The following is an 8,561-nucleotide window of genomic DNA, read 5'->3' as shown; positions in this document are numbered from 1 at the left end:
CATCTGCACAGCCATCTGTGAGGTAACCTGCTGAGTCACCTCCGCAGTAATCTCAGCCTTCTACGGGACCAACTGTGCAGCCATATGTATCCTGTGTTGCTCCCTTTCTGCTTTGAGTGCTCTTTCAATGATTTGCGAGACATTCGAGCTTCTAGGGTTTTGTGAACGTGATTGGGATGGTGTATAATAAGAGTGGATGTAGCCATGCGAAGGGAGAATATTCTTACTAACCTCCCGAGCACGACTTGCATATTCAAGCTTAGAGCTGTGCGCCTGGGCGTATGTATCGTTCGGTGCCCACCGAATAGTCCCATGAGCCCGTCTACCAAGGCTGCAGGATCATTTTTCAATAGCTCCTCCATCCTTACCTGTATGTTACATTACACCCAATCATTGTTATTTATGTGTTAATCCTAAATAAGTTTTCTATACGCAAATAAAAATGAAAGAAAAATGATGTAAAAAACATACAACTCTCTCCCTAACCTCCCGATTTGGGTAGCTACTGTCTTTCTTTCGGTGGGTCTTGATGTATGCTTGCGCTCAAGTAGGAGCCTTGCCCGCAGTAATTAGCTACAATTAAAAACCCACAACACAAACATATGTTAGTATGTATATTAAATTAATGATGACATATATATTTATACAAATGGTAAATGACAAACATACCTCCTCATTTGATAACCTTGCCAAGCTCTTCGAGCTGGTGCAGTGCGGTGTGTTATTCAATGCTCGTATCTCTCATATGCTGAGCATAGTCCTACGCGTACACAACATATATACGTTATTAATATGTGAGCCATCTTCATAATATTTACAATTACTAAAACTATACAATTGAAATTAACTTAGTGTCCCACTTGATAGGATGGATCGCACCACTTCTCCAACAATATATCCACGTCTGCGCTGTTGTACCTCCAAGGAACTCACACATCCTCCGCTTCACTATCGCAGGCATCTCACCGCGCTGAATATGGAATTTCTTTTTTAAGTCATGTCTCCAATGCCTTAACTGCTCACCCATGTCACGGAATGCGTCTTTCTTGATCGCCTCAATGTCCAAGCTAGGTGGGATATAGAACTACGTCTGCATAAGTTAAAAATTGAGAAATTATGAACCCTACATTATACTTTCACCATCAACTAATCGTTTCACAAAATAATTGTCCACATCAACTGTGCTCTAAGCATAAAATTCTTTTTCCGGGAGACATCAAATGTTCGTACCCCTACATTCCATAATTCCTGTAATTCATCAATTAAAGGTTGCAGGTAAACATCTATATCGATTCCAGGTGAACTTGGACCTGGAATAATCAAGGATAATATAAAAGAAGTTTGTTTCATGCACATTCAATGAGGCAGGTTGTATGGTACTAGCATTACAGGCCAAGTACTGTGGGATGTGCTCATGTTCCGAAAAGGATTAAACCCATTTGAGGGGAGGCCAAGTCTTACATTCCTGTTGTCCGCTGAAAAATCCGGATATAAATTATCAAACGACTTCCATGCTTCACCGTCAGCCGGATGCCTCAATACATGTACACCATCTTTTGTGCGGCTGTCTGCATGCCATCTCATATGGGGCACGGTATGCTGTAATATAAATAGCCTCTGTAGCTATGGTATGATTGGAAACCACTGCAACACCTTCACCAGACGTCACTTACTCGACGTTAGGGGCTGGCCATCCTTGTCTAAATGGATTTCATCCTTCAATTTAGATTCTCCACATTTAACACATAAATCTAACTCCTTATTGCTCTTCCAGAACAACATACAGTTATTACGACAAGCCAATATCTTCTCATACCCGAGTCTCACGTCCCTTAAAAACCTTTTGGCCTCATATGTATTAATTGGCAAAGCCTCGTCATCAATAGGCAGCAACTGATTGATGAATTCTAGGAAAGCCGAGAATATCGTATTACTAACTCCTCCCACACACTTCAAGTTATACAGATGTACAGTAGCAATCAGTTTGCTGTGTTTGGTCTTCTCATGAAGCGGCTTGTCTGCCTTTTTAAGTAAGTACTCGTACTTTTGTACGTCACATTCATCGGCTTCATCATGCACAATGTGTTCTTCTTCACACTACACCTTGACCTGATGCTCACAATTGTCTTCCCTAACTTCGTGCATGCCGAATAAATCATGCAACAGGCTGTGCATATTTCCACCATGTTCTGCGCTTTCACCCGCATCTGCGATCAGACGGTTCAAATGAGCGTCTTCAACTGAAGCTCGTACAAGTCTCTCGCCCTGATAAATCCATTATTGGTATTGCGGCCACATTCCTTTCCCCTCAGTCAAGTACTCGTATACCAACCCTGGTGGGTGTTTCCTGTTTGTTCGACACATCTTACAGGGGGCACACAATAAGTCCATCTGGAGTTCTACAATTCCTAACTACGAAGTCTACAAATGATCAACACCCGTCTCTGTATTCCTTCGTACCCCTAGACTTCGTCATCCAACTCTTGTCCATAGCATGTTATTATGTACATTAATTAAGTCGAGGTTAGTTTTGGAATAACCGTAGCAAAATTATTGGCCACTAATTAATTTAACTATATTTGTTATGGGGACCCTAAACAAAAGTAATAAATTGAAAAAAAAAAAAAATGAATAGACGTGGAAGGAAAATACACTAGCCTAAACCATTCAACTTTTATTGAAAGCAACTGAACTCTATAGCAGTATAGCCTAGAGGTCTACATCCACCCTGGGTCGGTGGAAGAGAGTAAAAAAAATTAATGGATCATATGTATGTTATTAAAATTAGATTTGACCCATTATTCATTCTCTTAAATTAGATTTGACCCTTTAGTGCGTTTTATTTTGTTTTTAATAAAAATTACACAAATTAATATAATGTTAATAACCTAAGTAAAATTATTGGTAACCAATCAATTTAACTACATTTGTTATTGGGGCCCTAAACAAAATCAATCTAGGCTAGTTTTTTTATTTTTTATTTTTTTTTATTAAAAATTACACAAATTAATATATTATTAATAACCTAAGAAAAATTATTGGCCACTAATTAATTTACATACATTTGTTATGGGGACCTTAAACAAAATTAATCTAAGTAATTAGACTTTTCTTTTATTTTCTAGTTTGACTTTTCTTTTTAAATTCAATTAATCATATTCACAATAATCATATATACCCTCTACCAAACTTACTTAAGCCAAATCTCTTTTAATCATTCACCATAAAAATTTATCTCACAATTAATATAAAAACACAACATTAAAGCCTCCAATCGGTAATCACCCAAAATCCAAACACCATACATGGATTTTCAATCAACCCTATAAAAAAAATGTAAATCATCTCAAAGCTCAAACCAGAATTTGTCTAAAACACAACTACAAACATAAATTTTCTTAATCAAAATCATCCGTAATGAAATACCCACAAGGGCCACAACCATATGACAATAAATTGTAAACATATAAAAAATTGAAAAAGACGTAATTACAATTTTTACAATATATATAAATAATTATATATAATTATTGTTGAATATATACCCGCAGTACGTTGTTGGAGAGGGAGAGAGTGTCGGAGAATGAGCTAGGGTCGACACAGCCAAAGTGACAGAGACTGCCGGAGGGAGACAAGGCCGGTTGGAGTAGAAGAGAGAAAAACGAGAGACGAAGAGAGAACAGGGTATACGTGCGTGCAGGATGAGCTAGAAGAAAGATTCTGTGCCGGAGAGTGAGGAACGCCGGAGAGTGAGGTGTTATCGGCCGGGCCAGAAGAGAGAAAAAGGAGAGAGGGAGAGTGGCGCGCAGGAGGAGAAGAAAATGAAGGAAGGGGCAAAAAGAAGAAGGAAACGCGCGTGATCCCGATGCGTTTTAGTAACGTGCCAAATGTGGCACGTTACCAATGTTTATAAACATCAATTTTGAATTTTTACTAATATATATATATAGTTTTCTCTTTTTGGACAAGGATTTAAAAAAAAAAAAACAAAAAAAAACAAAAAGAAAAGAAAAATTGGGCGGAAAAAACTTCTTCCAACTGGATATATAAAATTGTCATATACTTATTATGAGAAACATGCCCTCTTTTAATAGCACGTGAGAATCACATTTTTTTTTCAAATAAAATTTTCTCCATATATATATATATATGGCTCTTACAAACTAATTGTTTTATATATATATATATTTAAGATTAGGAAAACACCAGGCTACTCCGTATATAAAAATATAGTCTAGAATATTATGAATATTATTACAAAAAATCACAATGTTATTTTTTAATAACATTGGGAGTAAGTCGATCAATCTCTAGCTAGTTCATAATTATTATATTAATTTGAATAGTTTAACTATCAATACAATATAATAAATATATCAACTGGTTTACCATTAATTAAAAAATTTATAATGCTAATCATCATTTCCTCAGAGATATGTATGATTCAAGCCACAGCGTCATGCATTGTATATATATGTGATAGTCATTATATGAATCGGTATGATTTATAGGATTAAATCATATAAAACTAATAGATTTCTTATTAGATTATATATATGTACGTTTTTCCTTCGATAATGTTAAATGTTGTTTTTTGTAAGGTCAAAGTAATTAACAGCATGTCCAATGTAGCAATGTATGATGAAATTTGTTATACTTGCCGCCATACTTATAATAGTCTTACGTTGTAGTATAGTAGTCACATATAAATTGGACAAATACGCGAGATGCTCATACAAGCTCAAGTAGATCCTCTCACGGTGGAAGGATTGATCTGTGACTTACGTACATACTTAATTACTTAATTAAAAACGAATAAAACTCAGTTCCAAAGAAATTGTAACTTCCACCAAGACATTCAATGAGGAAACGAAAGCCCTTTTCAAATTAAGAAGCGCTTCAATAACAAATGGAAAGCATTATATACTTCAGTAACATGAATAATTTATACTTGAGCAACAATTGGAACTCTTCCTACTTTAGTATATATTATTATGAAAAATAACAAAATTATTAGGAAAACTAAATAAATCATTTTAGTATATACAATATAAATAGTATTAATGGAATTACTATGAAAATAAGGACAAAAAATTAGTAATGTGTCAGTTTAACACGTTACCAATTGGTAATGTGTTAAATTTGACACGTTACCAATTCGTAACATGTCAAACTGGCATGTTACAAATTGGTAACGTGCCTAACTGGCACGTTACAAATTGGTAACGTAGCAATTTGACATGTTACCAATTTGTAACATGTTACATTTAACACGTTACTAAAATATTTAGTAACGTGTCACAAATTGACACGTTACTAAATGGTAACGTGTCAAAAAGTAATAAACAGTGGACATGTTACAAATTGGTAAGTTTTTAGTAGTGTACGTATCTGTTTCTAGCAAACGGTTGGTTTTGTTTTTTCAATACTTTGTTGAAATCAAAGTAACTATTTGTTAGGATTGATGAACTATACAAGGGCGACATCGGCTTCATATATATTCAATAGTCCAAATTTTTGTTTTTTGAATTGCATGATATCGAACAAGATCCTGTAATGTTAGAAATAAGCATAACATAGGGACTTAGGTTCTAAATATATATTGCCAAAAAAAAAAAAAAAATACTTTAAGAGAAACACCATTTTCAGTAATATCATACAATACATATTGACAACTTCTTGAACAAATTCTATTTTCGTAAACTTAGATAATGAATTAAAGATATAACCAAACCTCTCAAGAGAGAAAAATTTCCATACTAGCTAGTAAACTCTTAAATCTCTTTTGTTGGCTTTCTCCAATCATCACTTCGAGGTGAGTTTGTTAGTTATTTTTTCAAGACACCAATGAGAGTGGTGGACATTGCATTTTCATTAAGTGCATTCTAGGGCCAAGCCATCGAAAGTCTCACCATAAGCATCACATGGAGGAGACAACTTAGTCTTTGAGGCAAAAGTGAGAGGGTGTTGGTGATGAATTGTGGATGTGACAGTACTTCCAAACTTAATGTATGGATATTATCCTAAAACACATTCGTAATAAGCAGGAAAGTTGCATTTTGCACAATAATAGAACCATTGTTGGGAATCTATTTCTTCTTCACAAATTAGGCAATAGTATTCTTCACAATTAGCTTCAACATTATAGGTGAGCTCGAGGAGATGATCATCATTTTTTTAAATAAGTGGCTCATATTCTCTTAGGCATAGAGAGTAATATTAAAACTAGTGGCTCATTAGGTGAAATTAGTTTATGTGGGCCTGTGGACGAATAGGTTGTGGGGGATATTTTAGGGGTTTCTAAAATACTTACAACTAGGGTTCTCCTATAAATATGTTATGTTCTGACCCTAAATCATTGAATACGAAAACACAGCCGTACTCTCCTGTGAACGTAGGCACATTGCCAAACCACGTAAATCTGTGTCTGGACTCTTTCTTGATCTCTCTCTTTTCGATTCCATATTATTTATCATTGTTGTGCACGGCCAATTCAAGCCAAGTTCTGCGATGGCTCGAATTGGTACTATCTTCTACGAAATTCGACGTGATAAAGTTCGATGGAACCAGTAATTTTGGGTTATGGCAGAGACGTGTCAAGGATTTGTTGGTACAACAAAGGATGGTGAAGGTGTTATATAGGATGAAAGTAGAAGGTATTCCGAACATAGGTTGGAAGGAACTTGAGGCTAAAGGGGTGGCTACTATTCGGCTTTGTCTGGGTCATGGACGAAGAAACTCCGGCGACAGTTTTGTTGAAACTGAAAAGTCAGTATATGTCAAAGTCATTGACGAACAAGCTCTATCTAAAACAGCAATTGTACATCTTGAAGATGGTGGAGGGCTCAAATCTGAGCCAACAGATTAACATGTTCAATAAGGTAATTGGGGATTTGGAAATGGTTGATATGAAGTTCGAAGACGAAGACGAGGCATTGATGCTATTGAATTAACTTCCAACTTATCTTACGTATGAGAATTTGGTTACAACTCCGACATAGAGGAAAGAGTCCCTGGAGTTAGAGGACCTTACAGGAGGCCTGTTGGCTTTTCATTGGAGAAAGAAAATCAGTGATAAAAGTTCTCAAGCAAAAGGGCTAGTTGTGAAGGGTAACTATGAGTGTGGAAGAATGAGTAACAATGGTAGTTCGAATGACAAGAATTCTCAGTCAAAGTCTCGGATCTTGTAGGTCTCGAATTTGTAGGTCTCGAAAGTCGGGGTTTCGGGCTTGGTTACCCAAAACCTTACTGGGCTTGGACTTTTCCATGCTTAGATTGGGCCTGAGGATTGCCAGGCATTTAGTGGGTTGATTTATGACCCAACAATCTTGAACTTTAGTTTCATGCTTATCTTCATGTGATCCAATACTCTTCACTTCACTTGGCTTCACTTGCTTACAACTCAGGAATAGATTTGCGTTGCCCCCAATTCCAATCATTTGTGCCAAGTAACTTCTTATGTGAATAAAGCAAAGCATTTGCATAGCCCACTGAAATCCACTACTATTTTGTGCAACGTAACTTCTTTCCGGCTGAAGAATAAAAAGAAAAAAAAAATAATTTGTATATGTAGGAAGTAATAAATTTGGACTTGTAACTTCTAAGGTATTCGTACATAAACATATCTTGTGAGTAGGGGGACGTATATTCTAATTTTGATTTCTTATTTCTTTTCACAATTCTAAGTTTTACTTTTGTTAAGATATTGAGGGTGTGCTTGGTATTGCGATTTCATAGACACAAAGTACGATGTTAAACCAAATCGTAGAAAATAGATTGTTTGAGGTTGCGTTTTTAAAAAATTACAATTAGAAAACACATTTTAAATGTCAAATCGTGATTTTGCGTTCAAATTGCATGTAAGGAGGTGTTTTTTTATAAAAAAATTCACAATTTTAAAGGTTAAATTGTGATTTTAGATGGCAAATCGCGATTTTGCCAAATGCTTAACTGCATTTTTAAAAATCACGTTTTCAAATCGTACATTTTAAAATTGCTATTTTTGAATCGAACTTTTTGAAATCGCAATCCCAAATAGGCCTTAAACTCATTTAACCTTGTTTTTTAGTAATTCACTACATATTGTAAATGAATATTTTACATATTTGGCCTCATTCATTGAAGTAAAGTTTGAACCCACATATGAAGGAAATTGTTAAAGTATTAATTAAATAAATAAATAAAATCGTCATTTCCTTTAACTTAAACTTTTTGAATAATTGGTTATTTAATAAACACCTTTTGAGTTTTTTTATTTTATTTCTTTTTTTTTTAATTTCTTTAACTTATAATTTTTAATTTCTTGGTTTTATTTTCATTTTGTGTCATACAAAGACGTTTGTTTATTATGAGGGAAAAGTTATGTCTTTAAAGTTTGCGAGACATATTGTTCCATCAAGACAATTCTCTCAAGTTGTGAAAAGGGTTCGTGCTTTGAATATTGTTAAGAATAGTATTTTCTTATTATTGGTCAGATCATTTGTATTTTTTTTCCTGTTTCGCTATAATTGTTTTTGTTGTTGTTAATCTCTACTTGTTTCATCTCATCTAAAAATAAAAGG

The sequence above is a fragment of the Corylus avellana genome, chromosome ca9 (genome assembly GCF_901000735.1).
Source record: "Corylus avellana chromosome ca9, CavTom2PMs-1.0".
Classification (NCBI taxonomy): Eukaryota; Viridiplantae; Streptophyta; class Magnoliopsida; order Fagales; family Betulaceae; genus Corylus; species Corylus avellana.
Note: the sequence above shows the minus strand (reverse complement) of the source record.